We start from the raw sequence: 13,252 nt of genomic DNA on the forward strand, positions 1-13,252 counted from the left end.
AATATAATACTGTTTACCACTCATTGACATTCAAAATGTACATTTTAACTCAAAACTGCATTATGTATTAACATTATGCAAATAAAAAAGCAGTGGCATAATTTTTTATATTGTATATTTATGTACACAGTAAGGTTATTATTAAATTAAACAGACACAGGAAAGAAGACATTTCATGGTAGAATGGAAACATGTTATTATGAGACTAAGTAAAAAAAAAAAGCGAAATTCTATATCAAAGGAAGTCTTTTCCAATAGTATTTGTTTGTCTTGCAGGTAGAAGAGTAAGGACGTAGACTAACTGGCTAATTTGGCAAATTTTGTTTTCCAGCATAAAACATAAAAAGTCAAGCTGATTATATTTCTTTTTCATTTTGCTGTTGTTTTCCACTCAGTCTAAAACCTGTTTAATTTGTTCTGGATTAAGCATGAAAAGTGCTACTCTTATGTGTGCCACTCTTCCTTGGTGAAATACTAAAAGATTGAATAATTAGAAATTGTTAACATTTATTTTCACTGAGCCAAACGTATATCATAACTGCTTTTTGTTTAGTATCAAGATTTCCTAAATGTTGAACCAAATTTGGCTTTTAAAAACACCTTTGGCCTTTGGTAGGGCATCTGCCTTCTCAAAGGTTGCACACTTCATGTTACTTCTAGGTTTGATATATATTTGTTTGGACTTGGATGTGTTAATTTTTACAAACACAATTTTCAAAAAAGGTAGGAAAGTAGGTGCTGTGTAAAAGACAAATAAAAACAAAAATCAATGATTTGCACATTTCATAAATACACATTTTAATTACAATAGAACAAAGAAAACGTGAAAAATTTAAACTGATGCATTTTGCTTGTTCAAGAAAAATATCAGTTCATTTTAAATTCAATGGCAGCAACACATCTTAAACAAACTGAGATAGGCAATGAAAATCTGGAAAAATATGTGGTACTAAAACAACAGCTAGAGGAACATTTGCAACTAATTAGGTTAGCTGGTAAAAAATCAGTAACAATCAGTGACAATGAAACTGACAGTTTGCAAATTTGGTAAGGCACTATAAGTAATGAAGGTATTGACCAGTTTTAGAGGAACATATGCTCCCATCCAGACAAACTTTCCTGTTATTATAACAAGATGACTTCATAGTAGAAAAGTTCAGATGCTGAACTGGCCTGCCTGCAGTCCAGACCTTTGACCGGTGATGGATGGAATTTGAAATTAAAAATACAACAATCAGTCAACAATCTTTTCTTTTTCATGAAAGAGTAAGTTGCAGTTTAAAAAAATGTATGTCTTTTCTATGTTCTTATGTGAATAAACAGATTTTTGAATCATTGCATTTTGTTCTTATTTATATTTTAGACAGCACCCCACCTTTTTGGAATTAGTCGTGTAATTTTAACAAAAACAGAAGAAAAAAATTTTTTTTTGAAGTAGAACATGTATAAATTTACTGCTTTAGCATAAATGTTACAACTTATATCTATCTGTCTATTGTTATGGACCATCTAGGGGTGACCAGACCACAAAATAAAATTGATCCATCCTCGTTAGACCCTAAGCAGCCACATCACACAATTGATAAACAGTGACAGTGGTTTATTTACAATATGTTAATTGGTTAGCGTATTTGACAGTAAAAAAGGAGCTGGTTATAGCTCCAGAGTGGACCTAACACCAAAACAACAAACAAAAGGAGCCTATCGATAGGATTTACCAAACATACCTAATCAAAAGAACAGCATTGGGCATGTTGCAAAAAGTCTTCTGGTTGAGATGAGCCAAATATGAATGAATAACTTTCCATGGTGGTGTCATCATTATAAGACATCTCCAGCTAGGTAGCCAATCGTTACGGTCCAGCCTCTGGATACCCCAATCACAGAGAGGCACCTGGACACTGAGTTATGCATATTAGACAACATTACAACAGCAGTTGTATAGATAAATATGTATAAGGATTTGGCATATAATTTTACAAATTTATTAATAATGAATAAATAACTGAATTATTGAATAGTTAATTATTACTACACTAGCAGTGAAGAAAAAGAGAAAATGTGTTCTCATGTAAATAATTGAACTGAAAATACTTTTGGATAGTTCCTTTTTTTTCTTTTTTGCTGTGAGGAAGCCATCTTTCTAGGACGAACAGGGAAAAGCTTCAGGAAATATAAAGCCATCACATGTTCTGTTTCTCTCTAAACCTGTTGACTTTCACCAGTGAGCTTGAAACTGGAGCCCATTCCTGGCACTGAGGTCCATATCTGAGAGGTACTGGCATATGCAATTGGCCCCAAGGGACTCCTTTGAATCTTGGCCATCTTAGTACTTGCAGAACTGACTTGGCATTTCATATTCTGCACATACTGTTTGCAAAAACAACCACAACCCACTTCAGAGTTAGTGATTAGAACAGAGATGTTAAGTAGTAGGCCATTAAGTACTTAAATGTAGTTATAGCAGAGCACTGGATTAGCAAGTGTCTTTGTAAATATTGGGTACTGGCACAGTACACTGTAGTAAACGGAGCCAAACAGTTGACAAAATCCTGCAGAATTGTTTAATAAATTCCGGAAGACCACATTTTTATTCATCCTGTAAAAATGAAGTTTAATTCATTTTTCAGCTTTGTTGTTAGGTTGGTGTCAAAGATAGAGGAAAAAAAGACCTAAGGCCTTAAGGTCTAAAATGTATTTAAAAATTTATGCCAAGCTTCTATGTCCATCACTTCAACAAGTAATAGCCTTTTGAAAAAAGAGTATTCCTTTTAATACATGGAACTGATGGAAATATAAAGCTTACATGTAACATTTTAATGTTGAGGTGAAGTTTACTGATTTTATCAAATTTTATTCAAGGGTTGCATGAAATGTCAAGACATTTTGGTACAGTAAAGTGCAGGATATAGGAATGAAGTTTCAGAGCAGTACTATGTTGGACTGGTGTAGAACAGGCTGTGGTGTTCATGGTCAATGTTAGGTTACATTAAGGAAGCAGACATCAATTTAAAGTTAAGGTGATAACACAAATAGATTTGCTCACCAAATTATTCCTCCTACACTAGCTTTATATTGTGGTGGGAATTGAAAGTTAATTAACATCTCCAACATATGTTGGTCAGGTCAGTTGGCTAAATTCACTAAGAACAGCTAATACTGAAGTAACAGCACATGAAAAATCTGCTACAGCTCACAAAACAAATTATTATGTGACTTATTTCTAAAGAATTCCTTACCCCATGCTGCAGTTCCACATCTAATTTTAGGGCTTCTCCACCAACACAAAAAGAAAAGAAAAGAAACTTTATATTAATGGTGAAAATTCATGTAATAAATAAATGTTTGCTAAAATATGAATGTGGAATTCTAACTTCTCCATCATAGTATAGAATCATGCAATATTGGTACCATGCAGATCTGGCATTCATTTTCAGCTTGCAATTAATATCCCACAATAATTGTGATAACTCTTTCATACATCGTCCTTACAATGAGATGGGTTTGACAGTCACCAGAAAAACATAAAACCATGTAACATTTAAAATTTCGCAGTGAGTAATATTATAATTGGTGAAACATTAATTAGTGATGTATTTTTTATGGGCTGTAATAAGCAGCGTGTGCTGTAATTACCTTAAACTCAGCTATTTCAATCTGTCTATTATCTATATTACCCTATCACTCCCTGTTTCACAATAACAGGATACTTATTTTAAACTAAACTGGGTCATTAGCGCACAATGCAATTAGTCTGTCCTCACCCAGTTAGCTGCCGGAGCTCAATTTGATGTGTGTGAAACTTTAGTTTTAACAATAATAAGACCAATTTACTCCAGAGGAAATAGTGTGGCTGGATCATGTAAAGTATGTTGGAATAATCCAACAGAACAAGGGGAAGGTGTTCCTGATCATACAGTCATCAATAACAAGCACGTAAGTAATCATTCTGATAGTCATTTGTTCACTGTGATAAAAAGCAATGACCGTGGTAAACAGAGTCACAGGTGTTTGCTGTTTACTCCACTGTGAATTAATCCAGTGATATTTGAAACTAAACTCATCATAGGTATGCTTTATCTTTAACCATGCACGTATAATTTTAGGATAAAATATGAATATTGTTAATAATACCACAGCAAAATCAATAGAAACTAGTACCTTCAGATTCAGTTATATCAGTCATGCTAAAACTACTGATATGTGTTAATATAACCTTTTTAACACTCAAAACTGCTCCTCAACTTTTTTGTGTTGTCATTCAGATTTGATATTCTGGTGACCACTTTTGAATTGCTGATTATCTTAGTCCAAAGTCCTTACATGAGGGAAAGGAAATACATTTCAAGTGAGACGCAGTAAAATGGCAGTGACCCTTTAAACAAGAGCTATTCGCCCAGAAGCAAAATAAATGAATAGCACTATGCTTCCACTGTGACGTTGTACCATAAATAATTAAACACTCATTGTTTGTACTGAAGCTCTCACTCAGCCAGCAGCTATATTCATCTCAACTTCTATAATGCTCTTAATAAGCATCACATAATATTTATCTCAAAATAATCAATGTGAATAATCAATGATAATGCTTTAAGGGAAATTGTACTGCCATTGAATTATTATTAATCTGTGTTCACTGTGTGTTTCAGGCTCTATTTTGTGTTAAGATGTTGCAGTTTTACCTACATGAATTCTCTCTACTACATTTCTACACTTCTATACTCCTTGATTGTAGACCTCACCATAAAGGTCTTTTGACAGCCCTACTTCTGCAGGAAAGGTAAAAGGAAATTTCACAACTAAAGTGCATTGTGGATCATGCTGATTTTATTCGTCGAACAACATTACTAACCATTCATAGCAAATATATGAGTCAAAAACTGACTTTCTCACCAGTGTCTGACTTATTTGAGTTCAGTCCTTCCCTAGAGGGCTGATTAAATTATAGCTGCCTTAGAAAAAAACATTAACACCCCAATGAAGTGATGCTGCAGTTTTCCATTTTCCCTTATTATTTTGTCCCACCACAAACTTGTTTTCTGTTCTTTTCAGGAAATTTCGCTTAAAATAAGATTATCAAATAAGTACTTTTCTCCCCTTTGATCCTTAGCAGGACAACCTCTTTTCAACCTCCCTTTAAATATCACATCTCAGCTTAGGTACAAGATTACTGGTGTTGAATTAAGAGATGATTAGATATAGGCTGGAAGGGACAATATATTTCTACATGTTGACTAAGCACTAGAATTTTGAATTTAGGTTTGTCTGTGCTTGAATCAGCAAGGACTCGGGTGAACCATTAAACTCTTGAACGCCTTTTCTCACACGTGTTAAATGCGGTCATACTGGGACACAAGATTTGGGTCATGCAGTTTGTTTTTGATCCCAGCAGCTAGATCTGCACACATTTTAGAAGTTATTTGGGCTCTGATACATCTTGTGATAATCACTGCTGTGATTGGCTATAAAAAACAATTTAATGGGGTAGTTGAACATTTTGGGTTTATAAACTTTCTTGCTGAAAGTTAGATGAGTCTATCAGTTCCAATATCATGTCTGTGTACTAAGTAATGAGCCAATGAACCAAAGAAAAACTGTTAGCTGGGCTCCATCTGTGTTCAAACATACGCCTACAAGCATTAATCACATGTTGTATCTTGTTTGGTAATTCTGTTTACAGAAATGTTGAAAAATGACAATTTCTGGTTTTAGAGGGAATTAGAAGCTAAAACTGCATATCCACCAGCAACAGTTTATCCTTCCACACCCGTGTGAACTGCTGTCATGTCAATCTCTGTGATAACAAGGGACACCATTCCTGTGTATTGTTCTGCAAGAATAACAAATAACACCCAAAATCCCATCAAGCAAATAACTGCAGTTTCTAAATCCTGTAAGATTTGAAAAGGCCAAGGTCAGCCGTTCTTATGTCTGACCATTTGCCTACCCAAGATCTGCATGTAACACAAGGACTGAATACCAGGAAAATAAATAAAATATCTGTTTAAATAAATCATTTTTAAAGACCCATTTCAGCATAAATTTATAAAACAAGATGGGTTATACAGGATAAAACAGATAAACATTGGCCAAGGCCGTCATGTCATATTTGTAGATGTGCTAATAACAAAGCTGTTTAGCCAGTACATCCCTGGATAAGAATATTCCTTAAAATGTTGAACCAGAGAAATAACTATTTTATCCTCCTCAAATACAGTAATGTGCAAAAGTCTTGAGCTTTTCCTCATTTCTTTATAGTTTGCCTGCAAAGAGCCAGATTTTGTAGTCATTTTATAAGTACCCTTAAGAAATAGTTCTCTGGGCTTGGATATTGACAGGCATAAAACTGTATTTTTGGACCAGCGAGGTGAATCTCTAAGAGCCACTAACCAAACATTTGGTATTGTATCCAGCGTTTCCTTAAATAATTTTGAGGAAACTGGAAAAATGGAAGACAAAAAAAGAAGAGGTCTAAAAACACTATGTACAGTAGGAACACTATCTGAAAGTCTCAGCAAAGACTGGACCAAGGACCTAAGAGATGCGTTGGGCCCTTTATTTCATTCATCTACTGTTCACTGAACGGTCATCACCACTCGACGAGGGTGGCTGTCAAGAAGCCATTCCTAAGGAAAGGAAACAGGGACAAAAGTCCCTTTGGAATCCCAAATTACATAAAAAATGCACTTAAAATTAGTGGCAACAGGCTTTATGGAGTCATGAATCCAAATTCTTGGCTGTAGACACACTGTATTGCGTGTCTACAGCCATCTATGTCATTGTTAGGGGCTGCATTTCAGTGGTGTTTGGGACCTCATGAAAATGGATGGAAATATGCAGACAGGAAAGTACCATCAGACTGTGATCCACTATGCAACACCATCTGGAACTACCATCATGTTGAAACATGACGAACAAAAGGCAGCCCGTTCAATGAAGAGCTTCTTTAAGAACACTGGAGACGTATTCCTGAGTCAAAGAAAAAAAGCAAAAGCTTACAAAAATGCTTGCCTCAGAAAATTCAAGCTGTGTTGAAGAAAAAATATGGCTTTTGCATTATATACTTTTTTATTTTTGTCACGGTACTGGGCCATGAGGCCCAGGGTTTAAATTCTAATGCTTGTTTTTGTATCCACATGTGTAGTTTAACGCATCCAGTTGTTTTCTAGTTTGCAGTTTAGTCCTTGGTTTCTTAGTCCCTTTTGTCATCTCTCCCTGGCCCGTGTGTCTACCTGTCATGTTTCGTGTCTCTGGTTAGGTTAAGTTCATGTTCTATCTCCATGTCTATGTCTCTGTGTTTCTTGGTATCCTGTTCCTTAGTCTGCGTCTCTCTGCTCCTCTCTCCGTTTCGTTATGATTCAGGTTTGCTCTTTAGTTTTTCCCAGTTTAGGTTTCCATTAGTAATTTCTCATGCTTCGTTGCCTGTTTCTGCCACTGCCACTTTGTAAACAAATGTCACTCTCATCACCAGTCGCTTGCCTGCATTTTGGGTCCTCATTCATTCCACAACACGACTGCTGCCCCAGCCGTGACAATTTTCATGTATATTTGCATTTTTGAATAAATTGCTGCAACTATTTCCCATTTTCTTCCTGCAACATATAAGATGAGGGGGCGGCTCAAGACTTTTGCACAGTATTGTGAATTAGGTAATAAACCAAATATTATTATAATAAACCAACTTTGTATATATATATATATATATATATATTATCTATTTACATGCTTCCATCTCCCGTTTCTGGTCGGTGACATCTTTTCGACTCTTTTTCTCCCTCCTTGTGCTCACAGGCACATAACAGGTATGGCAGTCCATTCTCCCTGCAGCACAGACTACACTGCCCATGAGGCTACATTCTTTAGGGCTATGCTTGTAACACTCTGCCTATTGCCTTCATATTAAATCATTTTTGTGAATATTTTTTGAAATATTTCTTTACGTCATTATGCGGGCCGCAAGTAGAGGTGACATGGGCTGCGAGATTGAGACACATACATGAGAGCCTCTTAATGCGTGTTTTGTTTGGGTTTCCACCGGCGTGGACACCAAAAATATAGAGTTCATAGCCTTATGAAACAGGATAATACCGCCATGTAATCCATTCATTTCAACAAAGTAACTGTATTCTGAATACCATCTTTTAAAACAGTAACTGTAATGGAATACAGTTACTCATATTTTGTATTTTAAATATGTAACGACGGTACATGTAATGTATTCCGTTACTCTCCAACACTGCATATGTACCTTGTACAGTATAAGATATTTAGCTGATTGCAAATGTGACCATGTCTGCATCTTGGTTAACAAGGGTGTGGAGAAGGCCTCTTGTATAGTAGCATGTCCTTTTTCAGTTATAGTACCCTTTGATGTCTCGCACCCTTGGAAGGCCATGCGAGGGATCAAAGCTGGAACAGAATAATTTGTCCAGCATGCCTGTCAGTTTTAAGAAGATCTAAGCCATTTCATCTACAAACAAAGCACAACAAAGGTAACACAGAGTGAAAACTGCAATCATGAAAAAGTGGCATGCTTCTCACTGTAGTCTTTTATCAGATACTTCCATTGCCACAAGACATTAACATCATGGTTCTGCAATGGTGCATGGAGAGTCGTAGACAGGGTAATTACTCGAGAGCTATTTCAAGCTCCCTTTTTCCCTTGTCATATACAGTTAGGTGACTCTCGTTTTATTTCTTTATATGTTCCACCATCAACATATGGTTGTCACTTTGCACAAAGTTATATAAAACTTTGTCAAAGGGCACTGGTACTTTATTAGCCCATTTAAAATTGACGATTATTAATTCTTTGTGGATGCAAAAGGTAAAGGGTGAATTTCAGGAAGTAAGCATCTTATATTGGTTGTCACATTTGAGTGCATGCAGACTTCATGTCTGTTGTGCTTCAGTGATTACTGATTAGCACCCATTTATCATTTATTGTCAGGCTCACTTATTAACTCCTAGATTACAAAAATTACTCTGAGTAGGCTACAAGCTAATGATAATGGTCATGCTGTTTTCATTTTCAGATTTCAGGATGCAACGTTTCTTATCACTTTGAAAAACGCCTCGCGGATTAAGTTAAATGATAGTGTTACTGTTAATGTGTGAAGTAAAAGCAGACACCACAAGCACTTTAGGTCTTATATCACATTAACATAACAACTGGGGGGGGGGGGGTGTATTGTTTACTTGTCCACTCATTACTGATTTCACAGTTAATGGAATGCTCCAACATAATAAGTTGTGGTATTTCCCACCAGCGAAAAGATGAAGTGAATATTTAGGTAGCTACAACTATAGTGTGTCTCTTCTATAAAGTCATGTCAGACTCAGATGAGTTGATAAACAAGAGTGACACATTCCACCCACATTTTTGCTTTGTAATTGTTCCCTTTGTATCTTTTTGTTTAGCGATGGTTAAATACTAACTCCACATTCTGTCTCTGCCTCCCTACACTTGAATTTTCAATGTAATTTGCCAAAAAAGGTGACAAATCAAAGTGTCGCTGTAGATGTATTTTTTTAAATACCCTAAAGTTCTTCTATTGGATTCAAGTGAGGCGGCATACCAGGCCAGATAGTTTTTACTTTTTTCAGTGTTTTTGTCAGTGTGAGTTGGATTGTGGAGTACTGCTTTTCTGCCAAGCTTCTGACAACAGAGAGTCATCTTCTCAGCCACTATTCTGGTATATCCACAGGCATTTCATAGTGGCATCGATAAATGTCATTTCCCCAAAACCCTTTGCACACATACCCCACATCATCTGTACCTTACTATCAGTTAGATAGTAAGGTTGTATTAGTCCTGGCCAGGTTGAAGGCAAACGTGCTGGACTCCAGCTGCGATGAGCAAACATATCATAAATGTATGGTGTTATTCGACCAAAGAATGAGCTCCCAGTTTGGCCTGCAGTTATCTACCAAAAAGCAAGCAAGTGCTTATTACTTTGCTGCTTATAATGTCTTTTGCACTGCGAGCTTTTACAGGAACTCTGATTTCACTGTTGTCCCGAACGTGAACCACTTACCTGTTTTCAGACATTGCATTTCTTTTTATTATGGATCACTCAATAACAACATTAAAGCATCGCCTCATTGCTCTCCAGGCTTCTCACATCAAGAAATATGCACACAGGAAGTGTGTGCATATTTTTTTTATCTTTTATCTTACCAATGTTTATACAATTATAAATCATGTTACCCCATTCGAATATTTAGTATGTTCTCCAGCATATATCGGCAAAACAAAATAACTGCTTACACTTTGCTTGCAGCTGCATTTAAGAAAGCTATTTTAAATCTGAATCTCTACAGGTGACCTGTAACCTGCATCTCAGTAAACTTTTTTTCTAATTTTATACAAGGTGTTCAGGGAAAAACATAAAAGCTCATTATATAAGGGAAGAACATTAAAAGTTTATTTATGAGTGACAAGAGGCCATTTATTAGATAATTAGCATTTTTATGTAAGTTCCTGGTGTAATTATCTACAATTTTTAGCTGCACTGAGATTAAAATTCCCTCCAACAGACCAACCACATACTGTCTTGTCTGTGGAGGTTCTCAGTCATCCAGGTCATCGTAGTCAAAGGAGCTTGCAAAGAAAAGAGTCTGGACTTCTTTAAGTTGCTTGAAGATGTTTCACCTCTCATCTGAGAAGCTTCTTCAGTTCTAAGGTCAAATGGTGGAGAGTCCCAGATTTAAACCTAGTGGGAGTTTCCCCCCACAGAGGGACAAAAGGACCCCCTGATGATCCTCTAATCGCCTGAGCCAAGGTGTGAAAATGGGTGTGGGTCTCAATCAGCCAGGGTTTCGGGTGTGTTCATTGTGCCCCACCTTATCATGCGAATTCCTGAGGTCAGATGGCCCAGGATGTGAGTGGGTGTTAAGGCGTGTGAGGAGGGAACTCAAAACTGGATTATAGATGGCAGACAGTTGGTGTCGTAAACCAACGCCTCTGTTCAAAGATGGTCGCTCACAGTGGACAGAAATGGCTTCTTTCACTCCTCTTTCAAACCATCTGTCCTCTCTGTCCAAAATGTGAACATTGGCATCCTCGAAAGAGTGTCCTTTATCCTTCCTTTCCACTTCCTCCATGTAGCCAACCTTTACATGTAGGAAGTGGAAAGGAAGGCTCTTGGCTCTTTCAAAGGAAGAGTACCCAGCCACTGGTACAGATACAGTGGGGCAAAAAAGTATTTAGTCAGCCACCGATTGTGCAAGTTCCCCCACCTAAAATGATGACAGAGGTCAGTAATTTGCACCAGAGGTACACTTCAACTGTGAGAGACAGAATGTGAAAAAAAAATCCATGAATCCACATGGTAGGATTTGTAAAGACTTTATTCGTAAATCAGGGTGGAAAATAAGTATTTGGTCAATAACAAAAATACAACTCAATACTTTGTAACATAACTTTTGTTGGCAATAACAGAGGTCAAACGTTTACTATAGGTCTTTACCAGGTTTGCACACACAGTAGCTGGTATTTTGGCCCATTCCTCCATGCAGATCTTCTCGAGAGCAGTGATGTTTTGGGGCTGTCGCCGAGCAACACGGACTTTCAACTCCCGCCACAGATTTTCTATGGGGTTGAGGTCTGGAGACTGGCTAGGCCACTCCAGGACTTTCAAATGCTTCTTACGGAGCCACTCCTTTGTTGCCCGGGCGGTGTGTTTTGGATCATTGTCATGTTGGAAGACCCAGCCTCGTTTCATCTTCAAAGTTCTCACTGATGGAAGGAGGTTTTGGCTCAAAATCTCACGATACATCGCCCCATTCATTCTGTCCTTAACACGGATCAGTCGTCCTGTCCCCTTGGCAGAAAAACAGCCCCATAGCACCCCCATGCTTCACAGTAGGTATGGTGTTCTTGGGATGCAACTCAGTATTCTTCTTCCTCCAAACACGACGAGTTGAGTTTATACCAAAAAGTTCTACTTTGGTTTCATCTGACCACATGACATTCTCCCAATCCTCTGCTGTATCATCCATGTGCTCTCTGGCAAACTTCAGACAGGCCTGGACATGCACTGGCTTCAGCAGCGGAACACGTCTGGCACTGCGGGATTTGATTCCCTGCCGTTGTAGTGTGTTACTGATGGTGACCTTTGTTACTTTGGTCCCAGCTCTCTGCAGGTCATTCACCAGGTCCCCCCGTGTGGTTCTGGGATCTTTGCTCACCGTTCTCATGATCATTTTGACCCCACGGGATGAGATCTTGCGTGGAGCCCCAGATCGAGGGAGATTATCAGTGGTCTTGTATGTCTTCCATTTTCTGATGATTGCTCCCACAGTTGATTTTTTCACACCAAGCTGCTTGCCTATTGTAGATTCACTCTTCCCAGTCTGGTGCAGGTCTACAATACTTTTCCTGGTGTCCTTCGAAAGCTCTTTGGTCTTGGCCATGGCGGAGTTTGGAGTCTGACTGTTTGAGGCTGTGGACAGGTGTCTTTCATACAGATGATGAGTTCAAACAGGTGCCATTCATACAGGTAACGAGTGGGGGACAGAAAAGCTTCTTACATAAGACGTTACAGGTCTGTGAGAGCCAGAGATTTTCCTTGTTTGAGGTGACCAAATACTTATTTTCCACCCTGATTTACAAATAAATTCTTTACAAATCCTACCATGTGGATTCATGGATTTTTTTTTCACATTCTGTCTCTCACAGTTGAAGTGTACCTCTGGTGCAAATTACTGACCTCTGTCATCATTTTAGGTGGGGGAACTTGCACAATCGGTGGCTGACTAAATACTTTTTTGCCCCACTGTATGTAGACGACACCTGGGTCAAAATCAAGACACAAGAAGTGGAATCCTTCACTGCGCACATTAACTCTGTGGATAAAAACATCAAGTTCACCAGGGAAGACACAAAGGACAACTGTTTGCCTTTCCTGGACTGCGCTGTGCACATTGAAGAGAACGGCAACCTCAACAACGAAGTTTACCGGAAGCCCACACACATGGACCAGTACCTCCTGTTCAACTCCCATCACCCTCTGGAACACAAACTTGGAGTAATTAGGACCCTACAGCACCGGGCAGAACATGTTCCCTCTAAGCCTGAAGGAAAAAAGAAGGAACACACACATGTAAAGGAAGCACTCAAAACATGCGGTTATCCTAATTGGGCGTTGATAAAGTCAGCAAAGAGGCACAGAAAAGAAGACCAGACACCAGCGAGGGAGGATAAGAAGGACAGACGCAACAACATTGTCATCCCCTATGTAGCCGGTGT

This window comes from Rhamphochromis longiceps, linkage group LG6, assembly GCF_057381845.1.
Source record: "Rhamphochromis longiceps isolate RC_006_pf linkage group LG6, R_longiceps_female_GT1.1, whole genome shotgun sequence".
NCBI classification, from domain to species: Eukaryota; Metazoa; Chordata; class Actinopteri; order Cichliformes; family Cichlidae; genus Rhamphochromis; species Rhamphochromis longiceps.